General features: G+C 41.5%; 1 protein-coding gene across 6 annotated transcripts in view; it reads right to left on the minus strand.

Annotated features, from left to right (window-relative positions):
* Positions 1 to 20710, minus strand: part of LOC138169071 (kinesin-like protein KIF23) — a 146890-nt gene that overhangs the window by 120026 nt on the left and 6154 nt on the right. For 2 of the 6 annotated variants that reach the window (XM_069098205.1, XM_069098202.1), the window contains exons 2-3: positions 6300 to 6385; positions 3979 to 4094 (exon numbers count right to left, since the gene is read on the minus strand). The exons of 3 other annotated variants lie outside the window; for them this stretch is intronic. The gene's annotated coding sequence lies outside the window, so the exon portion shown is untranslated. Of the gene's footprint in view, positions 1 to 3978; positions 4095 to 6293; positions 6386 to 20710 lie in introns of all 6 variants that reach the window. One more of the 6 variants, XM_069098204.1, reaches the window with a different exon arrangement.

Raw genomic sequence — 20710 nt, forward strand, 5'->3', positions numbered from 1 at the left:
CCGCCCCTAAGCAATTGGGGTTAAGTAACTTGCTCAAGGTTACACGGCCAGGTGTTTCTGGGTGGGTGCTAAGTGTCTGAGCCCAGGATTCGATCTCCAGGTCTTCTCAACACTGGAGCCGGTGCTCTTACTCACTGTGCTACCTGGCCGCCCCTAATCCAAGATGTCTTGATGAGGAACTAGAGCTCAGGAGAGAGACTAGGACTGGATATACAGATCTGGATAAAGATTATAAGTGAAGATGCAGGAGTTGATGAGATCACCAAGTGAAATGGTATAGAAGAAAATGAGAAGAGGTGCCCTAGGGCATAGTTAACAGATGTGGCATGTATAAAGATCCAGCAAAAGAGTCAGAGAAGGGGTGGTCAGAAAGGCAAAAGAAAAACCAGGACAGCACGATCAGAGAAGTGATTAGTCCTAACCAACTGCTGTGGCAGAGACATACTGGGACTGATGGGACATCATCAAAAACATTAATTAAGGGTGGGGTGAATTCTCTTCAAGCTTAGGGTTGGTTGAGGTCTTCTTTGATCTAACTCTGTGTTTCCTTTTTCCCCCCCATTATTTCAACATGCTTCAAATGGGTTTTCATTACTAAATCACTAGAGAATGGAAAAATAAAATAAAAGGTAATGATGGTAGGCATTAGATGGAATATTTAATTTTAATGCTTCAAGGATCTGGAATCTCATCAATGAGGATACCACTTCTGATTGTGGCCTTGCTACAACTTATTCTTTGAGAGTTATTGTAGCCAGAATTCACCAGTCTTGTGATGAGTCTCCATGAACTTAGCAAGGCTGGTTCTGGGACATCCGATGTACATCCCATCACCGGGCTGACATTGTTCATTCTGGAAGAAGACCAATTGGGCTGATACAATAAAAGTCTTCTTCTGTTGACTGACCAAAGTGTGGAAATGAATCCTGCCCATGTTTCTCTACAGAATCTGCCCTAATTGTGGTGAGTATCCTAGAGAACCAATCAGAGATAAATAAATTCAACACAAGCAGTAGTGAAGGTCTAGGGGCAGGCAGATGGCACAGTGGATAGTGCCAAACCTGGAGTCAAGAACTCAGCTTCCTGAGTCCAAATATGGACTCAGACACTTACTAGTTGTGTGACCCTGGGCAAGTCACTTCACCCTGTTTGTCTCAGTTTCCTCATCTGTTGAATGAACTGGAAAGAGTAATGGCAAATCACTCTAGTATCTTTGCCAAGACAACCCCAGATGGGGTCATGAAGAGTAAGACGTGACTGAAATAACTGAACACACATACTTATATAAAGGGAAAGTCCTGTTGAGGTTAGAAAATAAAAATTTATTGTGGACACGGCACAATTTCTTCACTTCCTACGTCTCTGTTAAGAAGCCCAGGAGTAGCCACAGAGGTTACTACTGATGTTGGGTGGCGGTGACCTGTGGTTTATGATCAGCACAGTGTAGATGACAAAAGAACAAAGGAGCAAAGGATGTTTAAATTGTGTACACTTATTTGACCGTTTCTTTTATGTTGATGGTTATAAAGTTTAGATTTTTTTTTTGCTTTTTGGATGGGAGTTGGCAGGGCAATTGGGGTTAAGTGACTTGCCCAAGGTCACACAGTTATTAAGTGTTAAGTGTCTGAGGCTGAATATGAACTCCTGACTCCAGGGCCAGTGCTCTATTCACTGTGCCACCTAGTCATCCTTTAAGTTTAGAATTTTTAAATAGATGAAGAAAACTGGTTCTATCTTCTTACCACCATTCTTCCATAGTGTTGGAATTGCTAAAGGGACAGCTGAACAATTGTAGTCCTTTGATCAGAGCAACTTAGAAAGAAAAGTTCTAGAGCATCACTTCTCATTTGAAAGTAAAACCTGAAATCAACTTAAAAATGCCATTTTTATTCTACATAAGAAAATCTAATTGACAGCACCAGGCCAAACCTCTCTTTCCCTACTTTTCCATACTTGAGATGGCAGCCCTTCAGAGCTCTACTGGGAAGAATGCTGGACTGAAAGTCAAAATAATCACAACTACTGACATTTATGGGACAACTAAGTGGTGCTTTGGATAGAGCACGGGGGCTGGAGTCAGGAAGAACTGAATACAAATCTGGCCTCAGACACTTACTAGCTGTGTGTCTGAGTTGGGTAAGACACTTAATCCTGTCTGCCTCAGTTTCCTCAATCTGCCAAATGAGCCAGAAAAGGGAATGACAAACCTCTCCAGTATCTTTGCCAAGAAAACCCCAAATGGGGTCACAGAGAGTCTGACAGGACTGAATAACAACTATGACACAGACATTTACATAATGCTTTAAAAATTAAGTGCTTTATATACTTTCTTTCATTTGACCTTTAAAATAATCCCATAAGGTCACGACTATATCCCCATTGGAGGGATGAAGGAATTGAGGTTGAGAAATCACACTAGTAACTTGCCATGGACACATAACTGGTCAGTAGGCCAGTGGCAGGATTTGAACCAAGGTCTTCCTTACTACTAAGCCAGTCAGTTCTACCCCCCTGCTGCCTCTGAAGTCTTGGTTTCCTGTTCCAGCTTTATCACCATTTGCTAGATAGTGCTGGGCAAGTTACTTTCTCAGTTGTAAAACAGAGGTAAAAACATTTACAATCATCCTCTCTCATTGGGGCATAGTAAGGAAAGCACTTGGTAAATAAATGGCAAAGTGCTCAAGAACTCACTCCATCTCTCACTTCTTCCATGACCTTCATGGATATGTAAAGAACATCCTTGGAGCAGTGAGCGAGGTTCTCACTTATCATTGATAAATATATCTTACATATACACAGCACATTTGTTATAAAGGGTATTTTCTAGGAGTTAGGCTGTCTACCTAATGGCCATCAGTCAAAAGAGGACAAGCAGGAAATTGGGGACCAAAGAAATGACTTGTTCAAGGTCACACAGAAAAGTCCAAAAAGGGCAGGGACTAGAAGTTTGATCTTCTGACTCACAGTGCCTATCCTTTTCTCCTAGGTCCCACATCTAAAAACATCCTGTCATAACCTGGCCTTGGTTGACTTTTGAAAATGCCTTTGGAGGCTGGGTGCCAAGTTTATATTAAACCAAACTAGGCCAAGGCGGGGTGGAAGAAGGGGTCAATGGTAGAGCCAGTAAAATGTAAGCACCTTAGGATCAAGGAATGGTTTTTATTTGGTTGTTCTGTCCTTGTACCCCCAGCACCTAGCACAAGGCCTACTAAGTAAATACTTAAATGCTTATTATGGAATAGAGGAAAACTAGCCAAACATTTAGCTTTTACTTTATAAAAAATGCCTTTATTCTTTTTCCTAATTTAATATTTTAGGCAAATTAAATCAATGGTAGGGGATATGAAAACTAGGAACACTGAAAAAATAAGTGTTTGGGGTGTTTTTTGGAACTCAGAACAAAATAAAAATAAAATAAGTATTTGTTGGTCAACTTTTCCAAACTGCGGGACATGCTCCCTGTAGGGAGGAAGAAGGAAGAAAGGAAAACTGCCAGCTAAAGCAATGGTCAAAATTATTGGCTATCAGTACAACGCCTGCATAGGAGGCCAGCTTTTTCCTCAGTGAAAACAAAGTTAAAGTCAAGAAGAGTAAGGCTAGCATAATGAGTTCTCTGCAACTATTTAGGGGAGGGAAGAAGTGGGGAAGCACCACTGTCATGCCTGGGGTTTTTGCGGAGGCAGATTTGCAGCCTACCCTTCCTCAACTTCTCCCACATGTTAAGCTCTAGCAACTTCGGTAGCGATGCACCATAATGCCAATCTGGGGTCTTCCACCAGCCCTACCCCATGGTGAGAGTGATGCTAAAGTCCATTCTGTCCCCTCTGGGCTCCCTGGGGATTAGTGTTATGGTGCTGCTCAGCCACGGGTTCTAGTGATGACAGCTTAATGTACTCAATCTCAGGCCTCCCATTCCCACATGGATGAAGAAGGTTCAGATTGGATGAGAAATGCCATAAGGCCAAGCACCCCTCCTACCTGAGGCTTGAGTGAGGCAGAGAGATCACTCCATGTCCTTCTTGTGTCTCTGGTTCCAGGTACTTAGCTTGTAAACTTAGAGATTTGGGGGGCACTCACACTCATCATGTTTTCCCCTTCGATTTTGGGCGGCAAAATAGAACATTGGAAATGTGTGTTAGGGTTAGAATCAGGATTAAAGTCTTAATTCTGCTGTTCACTACATGTGCGACCTTCAACAAGTTAGAGAACTGGACGGAGAACTTGAGGATTTTCTGGGCCTCCATTTCCTCAACTATAAAATGAAAGAATTGATCAAAAGACTTTTTCATCTCCAAATTTCACCCCTTTATTTCTCCCTGGACTTTGTGCTTAACTCTCTGAATTTCTTTCTCCACCATGACTCAGCAGACTTCTCCCCCTGGAAGATCACACTGCATCTCCAGCCTCTTTCTCTGACTGGACAGTTCCTTCCAGAACCTCTGTTTTCAGGAAAGTACCCATGCTAGTGATGTTCACTCCTTCATTCCTCTCTATGTTCCATTCTCTAGACTTCTTTTTCCACTATGCCCTTTCTCCCATCCCCTAGCCCCTTTTAAAAATTTCCTTTTATGTCTTGGCTTTCCAAACGAAAATGTAAGCTGCTTGAGGGCAGGGACTGTTATTATTTTTGCTTATATATGTATTCCTAGCACAGTGCCTGGCACACGTAGGCATCTTATAAAATGATTCTTGTTGTTATTGTGAATCTATGTGTCTATGATCCTCAAGCAGTGAGTTCATCACAATTATTGTTATTTTATATTAAGATACCTTTGTGTTGTTATAAACTAATAAATTTTACATTTTATTTGAATACAACAGGAACTAAAAAAACTATCCATATAGATTATTTGATGGAAAGTGTGTGTGGAGTGCATAGGAACATGGGAAGGTCATTATATAATGTTTAGAAACCACTGGCCTACTTCCAGCACGCAAGGAGGATCCTGGGCTAGGGGCCGAGCAGACACAAAGGTGAATCTTGTGACCTGTCCCTTGATATTCTGCAGTTTAGGAGGCAATTGGAGGAGACAAGGTAAACATTCAAAGTTAAATAAGGATAGAAGAGCTGTCCCCAGGCAATAAGAGAGTAATTGTCTAGTCAAGAACTTTGAACCAATAACAATTTATTCCCTTGTAACCTTCAGGACTCTAAATAGAACTAACAGCCTATAGTGCTATGAGATTTTATGGGTCCTAAACAGGACTTCTGGAATGCTTTTTGGTTTCCCAGAATCCCCTAGTGAAGTGCAGATACCTCTGGGAAAGGTCATGCCTCCATTAACAGCTAAATCTTAGAAGCTTTGGCTTCAAAGCTAAATCATAGAATAAGATGGTAGAGATCATCGATCAAATCTTAGAATAAAACCAAAGATCATTAGAGCAAGAGCTTTGATTCAAGCCTTTATCAAGTGCCTACAATGCTGGGAATGCAAAGTCAAAATACAAAGCCTGCCCTTGCCCTCAAGGTAGGTATGTGGCAGAACTGGGAGCACAACCCAGGGTTTGCGCCTTCAGCTCCATCTTCTTCCTATCATAAGACCTAATCCAGTCTTCTCGATTCTGCAGTGAACACCTTAGCAAGGAGTCATTGATGGGTCAGATGAGAATAAAACATAGGACACAGGCACCCTAGATATCCTGGCACAGAGGCTTAGAGAGTCAGGCAGAAGGCCATAAAAGACATGCTTCACCTACTGACCTAGTCTATCCTTATTGAGATTTTTTCACAAGCAAAAGCTTGATCTCCCCTGACATTAGAGTCACCTCTGAGAACTGGTAGGTGGTAAAGTGAATAGATCGTTGTCTGTGATTTTAGGGAGGTGAGTGATATAATGGAAAGAGAGCCGAGTCAGAGTAGAAATTCCAACTCTGCTTTTCATAGGCTAGGTAGCCTTTACCTTCTTTAGGCCTCAGTTTCCCCCTATGTAAAAAAATGAGAGGGTTGGGCTGGAATAGAGGTTCTTCACCTTTTTGTGTGTGTCATGGACCCCTTTGATGGTCTGGTCCATAGGCTTATGGACTCCCCTTTTAGAATGGTGGGTTTTAAGAGAAAAATTATAATTGAAACGATCCGTTTCAGTTAAAGGTTAGTGAAAATAAAGATGCCAACCTTTTTTCCATCCAAGTTTCCAGATTCCTTGGGATCTGTACATAAAGGAGTTCCAGATTAAAATCCCCCCACTAGATAATCTCTTAAGGCTTCTTATAAGTTTATTTCTAGTTCTAACCTCAGCTTCACCTTCCCCCATATTCTAGGGGGTAAGTCAATAACAATTAAACCCCAAAGTTACCTTTACCTTTGCCCATTGGAGAGCAACTCTGGCTGAGCTGAATTCACTTTGCCCCAGGAGGGCATCAGGGTAGGAGGAGGCAGGCCTTTGAGCTTAGTGTAGAAAGTGAAAAGAAAAAAATAAAACAATACACACAAAATTAAAAAAAAATAGCATCATTTCAAAACACCAGAAAGAAGTCAAAATGTCCACTCTATTTTATCTATCTTTACTGGTACCTCTGTATGCAACATAAGCCTTCTGCACCAGAGGTAGGTTGCACAGTAGATAGGTGGCACGGTAGATAGAGTACCGGGTCTGGAGAAGGAAGTGCTGAGTTTAAATCCGTACTGAGATATTAGCTGCGTGACCCCAGGCAGGTCATTTAATCTCTGTTGCCTCGGTTTCTTAGACTGTAAAATGGGGATAATAGCAACACAATCTCACAGAGTTGTTGTGAGATCAAAGGAGATAGTATTTGTAAAGAGGTTAGCACATAGTAGGTGCTATAAAAACATTGCCTCAATTCCCTCAACTATAAAATGGGGATAATAACATTCTCTCACAGAGTTGTTGCCCAGAACATATTAGGACATATATATATATACGTGCATACATACGCACACACACATATAAATGTATATGTGTGTGTATATATATATGAGTGTGTGTGTGTACCCACACGTGTGTGCAAGCTAGCTACTCTGCCCTAATCTCACATTCTCACTTCTATTCTGGAACACCTTTCCTTTTGAATGATACACAAATGAGACCACAGATCTTATATCCAAGAGCCTAAGTTCTAATCCTGGCTCTGCTACTTCCTCCTATGAGACCACTGGTGACTCACTTAAACCTGAGATTCCTCATCCTTCAAAGCCAGGGCATGCCTACGCTATCCCTAAGGTAAGGTCTCTTCTGGCTCTAAAACCCCAAACTCCCCTCACCTCCAACTTTCTGGGCCTAATTCATAGCCCACTTCCTCTGTAAGTCCTTCCTGAGGCCCACCTCCACCCCAGCCTACAGGGATGTCTTCCTACTCTGAATGTCCTAAGTCCTCAGCGTTCCATGGCAGTGGTCAAACTTCCCCATGGTCGTCCTACCACTAGCACCCACCAAATGACTGCCCTTTATTCCTTTCTATGGCCTCTGACATTAGCTTCAGGGTTTCTTTTTCCCAGGATATGCTTTGCCCTTCATTTCACCCCCTTCTCCTGGTTATCAACTGTGCTACAAGGAAAAGGCCCTGTTTTTCTCCCAGTTCAACTTTACTCCACCAGGGAGGACTGTCCTTTGTGCCTCAATGGTACACTGTCAGACCAGGAAAATGGAGCAATATTCCCAGTCTCCCCATACCCCCAGGGGATCTCTCCCAGACCTCCTCTCCTTCCCATGGGACCATATGTCCTGAGTACCAAGCTCTTTTTTCAGCTCACAAGATCATGAATCAGAGCTGTCAGGGGCCATCATAGAGGCCATCAAGCCCCGTCCCCGGCAAGAAGAGGAAACCGAGGCTTGGAGATTCCAAATGGTCTGCAGCAAGGTCACACAGCTTCTGACCCTGAGATCACTCCTCCAAATGTAGCCACTCAACTCACTATGACACCTAGCTGCTCACCTTGACCCTCCAGCATCAACACTCAGCTTCATCCATACCATGGACCAGAATCCTTAGTAACAGTTCTGGTCTCTGCACTACCACCAGATTACAAACTCCTTGGGGGCAGGAAATGTTTCTTTTACTTTTTTTTCTTCTACAATACTTTATGAAGGATCCTGAAAAAATAATGATTGCTTAGATAATCCCAGCATTGGGGGATAGAGGCATAGGAGAAGGGAGAGAGGATTTGCCATCAATAGGCAAGGTATCACGAACTGAGATGGCTTGATAGAGTTAACCTCAGACCCAGAAAGATTTGGGTTCTAGATGTTGTGTCACACATTTGAATTTTCAGTACTGTAGGCAAGTGGTGTTCAATTCAAACAGGATCCCTGCAGACTACATAATGACTTTAAAAAACACAACAACCAAAAATTAACATTGTCTAGGATGTATTTTCTGCAAGTTTGACAGTTCTCTTCTAGGGAACTCTCTAGGTCTATAAACTGAAATAAATGAATAAACTAATTAATTAGTTAATTAACTAATTTTTAAAAATGCAGACACACTTTGGTAAAGGGATTCTCAACTGGAAATTTCCTATACCATTACAACCAGTCCAGTCCCTATCCCTAATGGCTCAATTTTTAACCTGGGATCCAGGAACTTACTTTAAAAAATATATCTAAATATAATTGGTGGGGCAGCTAGGTGGTGCAGTAAATAGAGCACTGGCCCTGGAGTCAGGAGGACCTGAGTTCAAATTTGACCTCACATACATAACACTAGCTGTATGACCTTGGGCAAGTCACTTACCCCAATTGCCCTGCCCTCCCCACTTCAAAAAGCCAAAAAAAAAAAGCTTCTTTTGTAATCACATGTATTCTATTTTATGCATTTAAAACGTTATTGTAAGAAAGAGTCCATAGGCTTCACTGGACACATTGAAGGTTAAGAATCTTCTTTGTGTCATGGCCCATGGAGATTCGCCATTGAAGCCCAAAATCATAGTCGTTCTCCAAAACAGAAAACAGAGAAGCAAGATTTTGTTTGTTACCCTTGCAAAGCCCTTTCCCTGTCCTGGAAAAATGCGATGTCCTTAGCACGTCTGTCTCTCCCACAAATAGACATTTCTCCTCTTTGTTTTCCCTCCAAGGTCAGAAGCAGATCTCTGTGCATGAAGTTAATAAACAGCTAACTCGGGAGGAATAAACAAATGAAGACAGGCCTGAGTCTGTGCAAACATCCAGCCCACCCCCTAGCACTCCCCTTCGGAATAATGTGGCCAAGCAGGCTTGGCTTCTGGCAAGGATGGGCACCCCTCAAGGCCCTCCCACTCCAAACAGAGAGGAGGGGAAAGGACCCTGTTGGCATGGTGGCCTTCTAAAGTAGCTGCTTTATCTCTTGGGCTAAGCCTACAGTGCAGGTGGGTGTTGTGTTGGCAATGTCGGAGACCTCTGTAGGTAATCTAAGGTCCTGGCCATGAGGCAAGGGGAAGGATATGGCCCTACTGGTGTGGTCCTCAGGACGAATCAGTCCCTGGAATCTGCTGGAACATCCTAGATACTTTCTCAGCTTCTTTTCCCTCCAGCCCCAACTCCATGCCTGAAGGAAGGATTGTTTATTCTTCCTCACTTTATAGTTGATCTCCAACACAACTGAGCTTCCCATCCTGAAGCTCTTTGATAACCCTTAGGTAGGTAATGCAAATTTCATTATGATGATGGCCATTTTATAGGCAAGGTAACTGAGATTCAGAGAGCCCTATCATTGGTCACATGGCTAGTTATTTTTAAAGACAGGATTTTAAATATGAAAACTAAAAATGAACTCAAAACAATATAAATTCCTTAAGGAACAGGACACCTGTTTTTGTCTTAGTATCCACAGGGTTTGGCATACGGTAATTGCTTATGGATTGATGAATTGATCTTTCTCATTAAGCCCCTTCATTTAGAAGAAGAGGAAACCAAGGCCCAGAAGTGAAATCATCTTGCCCAAAATGTCACAGAAGTGTCAGAGCTCTTTCTGTCATACCATCCTGCCCCATAGCTCTGTCCTTCTTGTCATTTTAATGAAGGCCCCTAGATCACAGTTTCATCATATTTTCACAACTACACTAGATTACTTCAGAATAATACCCTGGCATCTACTCTCCTTCCCCTATGGTAACGACATGCCAATGTTCAAACCAAGTTACCAGAGGCAGCTTCCAGGAGTGACAGGGCCCCATTATTTATGAAATATTGAGTCACAGCATGTGGCAATAGGTACTTTTCCATTAACTAACAATAACAATGAATGCAAGCTGGGAACAGGAATTCTGAAAATTTTATCTCAGATCAGGGTCTCTTAATCTGAAAGAGGAAGGGTGCTGCTCCCTTACCCCCCAGGAATTCAGTGGAAGGAAAGGTTAAGGGCAAGACTAACCCAAAACATCAAAAAGTAAGTGGTCACCAATAGGGTGTGATTTGAGAGGTCCTTGGAAGGCCCTGATGCTACAGGGTTTGAAATTTCCACATTCACAGAATAATTCCTTTAAGTATAAGCATAATCCCTGCCCAAATGCCAGCCTCCCCAAGGAGAGGCAATGGGGGGAGTTTATGAGACTAGACTTGGACTGAGAGGACCTGAAACCCTTATCCTTACTGTGTGACTTTGACTGTGTGGCTATATGAATAGTCATTTTAGCTTCAGTCTCAGTTTCCTCACCTGTAAAAGTAGAGTAAATAGTACCTGCCTACCTCCCCCAAAGACATGTTGTAAAGGAAGCACCATGTTAACCACCATGGTATATATACATAGCGAGAGCTAAAGTTACTGTTGTCTCTGAGTTACCTGTATGGCCTTGAGCAAACCCCTTCACTTTTCTGAGCCTTTTATAAAATGGGGGGATTGGACCAGATGACCCCTAAAATCCCTTCCTGCTCCTATGATCCCATGATACTCATTCATCCCTCTCCAGGTTACCCTACTGACTCATGTCCACAGGACTTTGTCTCCCAAAGCCACAGAAACCTCTTTACTCTGGAATTTTCCATCACTCTCTGGATTACTTTACTTCTCACAATGGAAATACTCTCCACCTCAGAGATCTCACCTTCTAATTGTCTATTTCCTCCCCAAACCTCCAACCCAAGGAGGAGACACAGGCATCCCTTGCCAGGCTGCCTTCCTGACTCATCTCCACAGGACTTTCTCCACAATGCCCTGAACTGGGTACCTTTATGGTGTTCTTTCTCCCCATTAGAATGTAAACTCCTTGAGGGCAGGGACTATGTTTCTTTCTACTTCTATTTGTGCTCCCAGAACTTAGCATAGTACCTGGCACATAGTAAGATCTTAATAAATGCTCAGTGACTAACCTCTGACTGAATCATTTTTTCTCCCCTTTAAAATGAAGAACCTGGACTCAGTTGTCTCTAAGGTTTCTTCCTATGAGAAACTATAAACTTATGGTCCATGAGAAGGGCATAGGAAGCAGGGACCTTTATGAATGAATCCTTCATTCTTTTTTTTTTTTTTGCTTTTTGGAGGGGGAAGGCAGGGCAATTGAGGTTAAGTGACTTGCCCAAGGTCACACAGCTAGAGTGTCAAGTGTCTGATTCCGGATTTGAACTCAGGTCCTCCTGACTCCAGGGCCCATGCTCTATTCACTGTGCCACCTAGCCACCCTGGGAATCCTTCATTCTGAAGGGAATAGCTGCACCAATAATTGGTGCACTGCACCAATAAGGCACCCTACTTCTCCTCCCCCACTTGTTGAAGGGTTTGGGAAATGGCTTTTCTCATTATTAGAGTAAGAGATCCCCTTGCATATCTGTGTCACTTTTAATTCCTAAAGTACTTCTATACCTTATTTAATTTTATTTTCAATCTTTTTTTTTTTGCTTTTTTGCTTTTTTTAGAGGGGGAAGGCAGGGAAATTAGGTTTAAGTGACTTGCCCAAGGTCACAGAGCTAGTAAGTGTTAAGTGTCTGAGGCCGGATTTGGACTCAGGTCCTCCTGACTCCAAGGCCAGTGCTCTATTCACTGCACCACCAAGCTATCCCCTCAGACAACCCTTTTTTGAGGAATAAGCAAAGGTAGAAATAACTGAAGCTGGGACCCCAGCAGTCAGAACCTGGAACAGAGTCAAAGTTGAAAAACCAGAAAGCCAAGCTGGATGTAATGACAAATTTCCCAACGTTGAAAGCTGTCTACATGTGAAACAGGCTCCCTCCAGGGAGTGGACTCCCTGTCTGGAGGTCTTCATACAGAAGATGAATATTGGGGAATGGGTTCTTGTTCACGTAGAGGCTGGATGAATGGCCTCTGAGGTCCCTTCAGATTCTGACATTCTGCAGTTCTCTGGGGGTACTGTAAGATGATTTGCCTGAGATCACCCAGCTGGTCAGAGCTAAAGTCAAGCTTAGACTGGCACCAGAGAGGTCGAGGGCATCAGGGAAGCTGGTCCTCACCTACCCACCACATTTCGTACACTTTGAATTGCCAGAAAAATGTAACTTATTAGCACTTTAAGATTTACAAAATGCCTTTCTAAAAACAATATTGAGAGGTAGGTGCTGTAATGATTATTGCCCCCATCTTACAGAAGAAAAAGTAAATGAGACTCAAACAGGTTAAGTCATTTGCTCACAACCACAGTTGTATCAGAGGTCAGGACATATGATTCCTTTAGGTTACCAGGCACATTTGAAACCTTTCTGTTTATTCTCAGGGCAGACAGGTATACAATGTGCTCTCAGATTGCTGGTTTTGGCTTTTTATTTTGAAATCAGCAGCTAAGATAGGGCTGATTCCAAATGAAGGGAAACCGGGTCATGGACTTTTCTTGGAGGCTAAGAAGAACCTGTAAAGCAAGTTATACTTGAGTGATAATATTCCCTAGAGGGAGGGGAGCAGGCCATCCCCGATGGAAAAACGCTGAGATCGCTGTTGCTATGTGGTTTCCTGCCCAGGTTGTGAAAGAGAGAGAGAAAAAGGCATTCCGGATATCTGGACAGAGAATAAATCCTAGCAACATACTGGTAGCCCTGGATACCAACCAAGTGAGTGTAAGAGGATAGATGGTCTCCAGAAGATTTCTAAAGTCCCTTCCAGCTTTAAAACGTTATGATTGATTTTGGGGAACGCACTAGAGAAGTTATACAAGCAAAGGAAAACAATAGTCTAGAAGCAAAGAGATACAATAGCCCAGTGTTGGTTGAACCTACAAACCCAAACCAGGGGAAAATTGTTGATGTCATTCATTTTAGTTGTGTCCAGTTCTTCATGACCCCATTTGGGGTTTTCTTGGCAAAGATACTGGAATGGTTTGCCATTTCCTTCTCATTTTACAGATGAGGAAACTAAGGTAAACAGGGTTAAGTGACCTGCCCAGGGTCACACAGCTAGGAAGTAGCTGAGGTCAGATTTGAACTCAGGAAGATGTCTTCCTGACCTGACATTCTATCCACTGAGTCACCTTGGAAAGGACTGATTTCAACAAAAATTGCAGAGAAAATTGGAAAAGCAGTTTGGTGGAAAACACTATACGGTACCAGGGAAACATATAGAGTGGATCCAACAATGAAAATGGAAAGAATAACAACAGCAAAAATTAAAACTACCTGTTGTAAAATTATAATGACCAAGTTTGGCCATGATAATGATAAAAATAATAGCCGACATTTATATAGTGTTTACTATAGGCCAGGCACTGTATTAAGTATTTTACAATTATTATCTCATTTGATCCTCACAACAACCCTGGGAGGTAGGTGGTATTATTATATCCATTTTACAGATGAGGAAAACTGAGGCAGACAGGGGTTAGGTGACTTGCTTATGGTCATACAGCTAGTAAATGTCTGAGGCTGGATTTGAACTCAGGGCTTCCTGACTCCAGGCCCCATGATCTATCTACAGTGCCATTACTTACCCCAAAGGAGAGAAATTAGGCTGCACCTCCCTTACTTGTTTGCAAAGATAGGGAACTTTGGGTATAAAACTACATATAATATCAGTACTAACATTATAACTTTAACAATAACATGATATGTTAATCAGTTTTGCTAAATGATATTCCCCCCCCCTCCTTTTTGTTCTTTGTTTCAAAGAAGGGCTCTCCAGGAAAGTGATACACTAAAAAAAAATAAAACTACATTAAAAAAGGAATCAAGAAAAAAATTTTTTAAAGAAATGATTCACTTAACACACACACACAAAACTAGCTGTGTGACCTTGGGCAAGTCACTTAACCCCAATTGCCCTTCCTTCCCCCTCCAAAAAAAAAGCAAAAAAAAATGATTAACGTGGAGAATAGAAGCCTGAAAAATTTTACATGAACTAATACATAGTGAAGTAATCAGAGAATCCAGAAAAACCAGGAAAATAATATACACAACAAGTAACAAAAACAAAAAAAGGAAAAAATATCATCACCACCCCAAATGAATTGCTATAATGACCCAGCTTGGCCCCAAAGAAGAGACATGAGAATGCATCTCCCAACTTTCTTTGAAGAGGTAGAAGACTATGGGTATAGAATACTTCATATATTATCAGACTTGGTTTTGCTACAGGTTGATTTTATTGAATTGTTGTTTTTCTCTTTTGTTATTCTTTTTATAAGTGATGGCTCTCTGGTAGGAGGAAGGACATATTGGGAAATTAAGGTGATCTAGAAACAAACAAACAAAAAATCAATAAAAATTGAGAAAAAATCAGAGGGTTGAATAAGACCTTCCCATGATGATCTGAAAGAATTTAAAGATCATCTCATCTTAATTTCTCATTTTACAGGCAAGGGAGCTGAGGCCCAGAGAGGTCATGTGACTTGCCTACTGCCAAGCTCATATAGGGGAAATGTGGCAGACTGTTGATTTGCTCCAACTCCAAATCCCACATTCTTTCCAGAATAATATGCTATCCTCTATCTCAAAGGTCTCTTTTACCTTTTGCTACTTTTTTTAAATCAATAAAAAACCTGGCTTTATAACCTGCATTCTCCTCAAGTCCATCAAATCACTTTCTGTATGAAGAAGATTCCTCTCCTATTTTGGTCCAGTCTCATAGGAAAAGGTGACCACTCTTCTTGCCAAGGCAAACCACTTGTGTCTTCAATCCCATGTCTTCCTTTTTCCTCTAACAGATCTTCGTATCAATCATTCCTTCTTTCTCTCCTACCTTCAAGTCTCCACCAATCTACTGGCTTCTTTCCCAGTGGCTACAAAGATCTCTCCCATTCTTAAAACCCACAACCTGCCCTCCCCACAACTTCCTTTGACTCTACCACACTCTCATGTAATCTTCTTAAACACTTCTTCCTTTTCCTGCCAAACTCCTCAAATGAAGGTATCTACACTGGCTGCCTCTACTTCCTCAACATAGTCACTGCTCAAGTTTTTGCAGCATGGCTTCTGCTTCCACCATTCTACTGAAACTCTTTCTTGAAAGTTACCATTTCTCTGTGATTCTATAATCTAACTCCTAAATCATTACTTTCCTCTTTTGTTGTTGTTCAGTTGTTTTTCAGTCGTTTCTGACTAGTCATCAACCCATTTGGGGTTTTCTTGGCAGAGATACTGGAGTAGTTTCCATTTCCTCCTCCAGCTCATTTTTACAGATGAGGAAACTGAGGCAAACAAGGTAAAGTGACTTGCCCAGGATCACACAGCTAGTAACTGTCTGAGGTCAGGTTAGAACTCAGGAAGATGAGTCTTCCTGACTCCAGGCCCACCTAGCTGCCCTTTATCCTTTGACCTCTCTGCAATTTTTGACACATGGGTCTCTTGATTATTTTCTAGTCCTGTTTCCTGTTTGACTCCTCTTTCTCATTCTCCATCTCCTATTCCCTAATCCTGAATGTCCCCCAAACTCTATCCTGGGCTCTGTTCACTGACTTTTCTTGGTGATTACCTATGTTCTCTTGAGTTCAATGTTCATTTCTAACCTAGCTCAGGGGTCCATAAACTATGGCCCCAGAACTAAATCTAGCCTGTTTGCTGTTTTTGTAAGAATGATTTTATATTTTTAAATATAATAAAACATTTTTTAAATGTAAGAATCATTCTTATCTTGAGGACCTGTGTATTTAGCCCATGTATTTATTTGCCAATGAATTTAGCTTATGGCCAATGTTTGGTCATAGTTTACAGACTTTCTGACCTAGATAATTCCCAAATCACATATCCACTCCTATTCTCTTTTCTGAACTCCAGTCTTGCATCACCAGCTGCCAGTTTATTCACCTCCACTGAGATGTCCTGTCTGTGTCTAAAACTCAACATGCTCCCAAACTAACTTAATCATTCCCTGCCCCTGAATTTGACCCTTCTCCTACTGTATACACCACCATCTTCTCCATCACCCAAGTTTAGAATATCAACCTTAACTTTTCATTCTCCCTAGATTCAATTAATTGCCAAATCCAATTTATTCTACCTCCACAATATCTCTCATTCCCCTTCTCTCTAGTTCACATGGCCAATACCCTACTTCAGGATCCTATCACTTCTCCCTGGATTATTGTTAAAAAAAAAGAAAAAAAACAACCCTTCTGTCTTTTAGTCTCTCCCCCCTCCCAGTCATCCTCCTCACAGCTGCCAAAATAGTCTTTTTAAAGTACATTCCTGACCATGCCACTCCCTTATTCAATGACTTCAGTACTTCCCTATTGAATCTAGCATAAAATACCAACTCCTCAGTCTGGCATTTAGGACTTGCCTGAATATAGCTTTGTCTTTCCTTTCCAGTTTATTTCATATTATATGTGATGTAGTCCATCTGGTCTAATAATTATTCCATAAATTCAACAATCTATGATATGCTTCTGTGTATTTTCCCAGTCAGTCCCTCATCACTGAACCATGCTCACTCAGTTTTGTCTTTCAAAATCAAGATCTTCCTTCCAGACTCAACTCAGGTGCTACCTCTAAAAATCCTTTCCAAATACTTGACATCCCCCATCCATGGTTAACACTCTCTCTCTCCTCAAATTATCTGTACTAATTTATCAGTGTACAAAGATAAGGTAAGCTTCTTATGGTCAGAGACTGGTTCATTTTTTGCTGTTGTATCCTAATGGTTAATACAATAGACAGATAGCTGTTCAATGACTCAGAGTTCCAGATCTGACACTTAATGGTCAGGTAATTTAATATCTCTTGACTTCAATTTTTTTTTCACTGGTAAAATGGGGCGGGGTGGGGACATCATAGGGAGTAACATATAGAAATCACTCTGTGGTGGTGAAATGCAACATAAATGTAGCTGCATCATTTACCTGCAAGAAAGGCCTTGCAGGGGGTGTGGCTTGAGTATCTTTGCCTCAGTCCAGGAGCCAAGGTATAACACATCATCCCTAAATTTCTCATTCTCCATCCCAATTCTTTCAGAAGTAGGGGACACCTGTGATTAAACACCAGGGTGGAGCTAAGTGGCAAAATAGTTTAGGAACAGGCTACAGAAATCAAAGGCCACCTGTTATCTCAATTATCCAAGATGGTAGGGGGTATCATGGAGGAGTGCACCCCAACCCATGGGCCAAGGACCCCTTGGAGACTTTGGAATTATTGCAAGAGATCTATAAACATATCTATAACAAGAACTGTCACTTTAATTTCTATCAGCTAGACCTTCCATAGACTGAATGAATATTTCCCAATTGTATTTAGATTCTGTTATAAAGAATAAAATACAAATTCATTAACAAGCATTGCTGAGCTCTCAGTAGCATTGTGTCATCATGTATTTTACTCAGTCAAGCTCTGGCAGGTCTTACCAAGCTGGATAAGTTTCAAGTATGGGCCTGATGACAGACTATGTTTGTCATCCAAGGAAGGACCAGTCTAGTGAGTTTCAGAGAGGCTTATCAACAGTAATATCCACAAAGGATGATGAATTTTGCGGGTTCCTTTTTTCAACCTTCTACATTACTAGTTACTTTTTCTGGTTGGTTTGTTTTTTTCACTGCATCACCAGAATTCTCTGAGTAGCTATCATATTTTCTACAAATAGGCATAATCTGCTTCCTTTCAGCCTAGGCTCATACCCTTAATTTCTTTTTCTTATCATTGCTATAAGCAACATCTCTAGAATATATCAAATCAAATGAGAAGAAACAGACATTCTTGCTTTTTCCTTGATCTTACTGGAAAGACTTCTAATGTTTCTCTGATAAAAAGAAAAAATAATATTCTTGGTTTTAGGTGCTATTTATGATATTGAGGAAAAGTACATTTATTCTTATGTATTTTACTATTTTTAAGTGGATTTTATTTTTTTTTTAATCCACAGAATTTCTATGATCTTTCATAAAGTCAGGGCTTGCACTGGCCTGAGCTGATGAAATCATAAATCATTGAAGCATTTAATCAATCAGTGGATATATCTAGTACATCTACTGTGTTTTGGGGTTCTCCTCACATCCTAAGAATATCAGGAACTACTGTATTAGAGTTAGTCCACAACTATTACTGAATTTCATTTTAGTCAATAAACTTCACTTGTTCCATTGGATCTTTGAATTTAAAAAAAAAAAATGTTTATCGATACCCTTTGCTTTTACATTATCTATATTTTCTGATATAGCACTGCCTTCCCCCATAGAACAGTTTAGCAAAACAACCAACACAGTGAAAAAAATCTGACTTTTTATGCAATGTCCTACTTCCCACCTGACTTTTTATAAAAATTTGTCTGATGGTCTTCTCATCGATGGAGGTAGGAAACTATGCTGAAGAATTAGAACCCAGCTGGCATGCCCTTCCACAACCCTTCCCACCCCCCCTCCAGAGGAATCAAGAGCTAGCTAAATTCAGTCCAAATCCACCTATCATGTCAAGGAGGAATGCTGAAGTGTAGGGGAGGAATAAAGAGGGAAAGGAAGGAAGAAGCATTAATACTAACTCACACTTAGATGGCAAAGCACTTTCCTCACAACCACCTTGGGAGATAGATAGGTAATACCAATGTTACTACCCATATTTTATAGATGAGGAGACTGAGGCTTAGAAAGGTAAAATGGCCTACCTAGGGTCATATATTTTAATTTAAACCTAAGTCTCTCTAATTGGAAGCCCAGTATGTTTCAGAAAGATCATTTGAAGTCCTGTTCCCACCATCTAATCTCCTCCTGTTACTTCAAACTGAATAAACAGCTCTTTAGATGATGGAGTCAACAGACTGGGACATCTGCCACTAAAACACCTTCTTCCATGCACTAATGTCCCTAGGTCTCCAAGATGCCACACCCCAGGGGTGCAAACACTTAGCTGGTTTAACCACATTGGTACCACGGAAACATTTTTTCCCCCATCTGTTCTTACTGCTTATTCCAAAATCCAGCTCCCAGGGTCAAATCTTACCATATTACTAGGGATTATACAATCACTGTTCATTCCTTTGAGACCCAAGGCTGTTCAACTATCCCACCTTTATAAGATTTAAAGTTGGGTGAGGAAGACAAAAGTCAAAAATAATCCTCTCCTTCAAGATGCTGACAATTTTTTTTTGAGGGCGGAAGGCAAGGCAATTGGGATTAAGTGACTTGCCCAAGGTCACACAGCTAGTAAGTGTCAAGTGCCAGGCCAGATTCAAACTCAGGTCCTCCTGACTCCAAGTTTGGTGGTCTATTCACTGCACCACTCACTGCCCAAGGTGCTGACATTCCACTGAGGTTGGGAGAATGGATGGCAACATCTACCCAGAGAAGAAAATACAAGGTGATGTCCACAAGGAGAGAACACCAACACCCCTGTAACAGGGAGGAAGGAGCAGGGACTGTGTAGAATAAGGAATCAGCCATCATTCTTCAACAAATATTTGGTTAGTTTTCCCAAGACCCCAGTCTGTCGATGCTGTTCTGGGTCTCTCCAGTCCCAGAAAAACGGGGATCTGGTCAATTCATGCCCATTCAGCTGTTGGGACTTTATGTTAGGGGCACCCTTTCAGCAAGGGTAGAGGGAAAATTTAGAAGAAGCTCCCAGGGCACCTATTACACACTTAGTCTAAAAGGAACTTCAGATAGAATTTCAAGCAGACAGGCCAGTATGGGGAAGCAGGTAATCCAGCAATAGGCGAGGCCTTCAGGGAAACCACAGAGGCAGCTGTTCTATCAGGATGGATTTATTATAGATGTTGCAAGATATAAAAATGAATGCTACCTCTCCCCCCAACCCCACACCAAAACAAAACAAAACAAAACCCAAAACTAACTCTTCTCTAAGGGTTCTTGTACCAAATTAAATTCAACTTTGGTCTTATGTGCCCCATGAGAAGGGTCATTGGCCCAGTGCAATGTAATAGGGACAACTTTTTCCACCCTGGGACTCCCCCAAAGGCAACAGGAAATTGCCCCATTGGCCTTTCGTGAGTAAAGACTAGAAGGAGAAGCATAGATGAGAAAAATCTGATCCCATGGACACTGCTTAGGGTCAATCAGTAAATAAATCAATAATTCAACAAGCATTATAGAGCAAGAACCATGCTAGGCAGTGGGTATGCTAAGACAAAAAGGACCCAGCCCCTGCCCTCAACAAGCTTATATTCTAATAGGGAGTTTTCTCCTCCATTAGAATGTGTGCTCCCTAAAAGCAGGGAATGTCTAATTTTCTATTTGTATTTCCAGTGCTGAGCACAATGGTAAGTGCTTAATAAATGCTTCATTCAATTCATCTATAATGAAGCTAACTGGTACAGTGAACAGGGTCTTGGGCCTGGAGCAAGGGAAGACCTGAGTTCAAATTTGCCATCAGGCACTTACTACCAGGGTGACCCTGGCCAAGTCACTTAACCTCGGTCTGCCTCACTTTCAGTTGGAAAATGGAAATAAGGACAGTATCTACCTCACAAG

This window comes from Petaurus breviceps, unplaced genomic scaffold, assembly GCF_028583685.1.
Source record: "Petaurus breviceps papuanus isolate PSGF00001 unplaced genomic scaffold, PetGlider_PUasm1.0 37, whole genome shotgun sequence".
Classification (NCBI taxonomy): domain Eukaryota; kingdom Metazoa; phylum Chordata; class Mammalia; order Diprotodontia; family Petauridae; genus Petaurus; species Petaurus breviceps.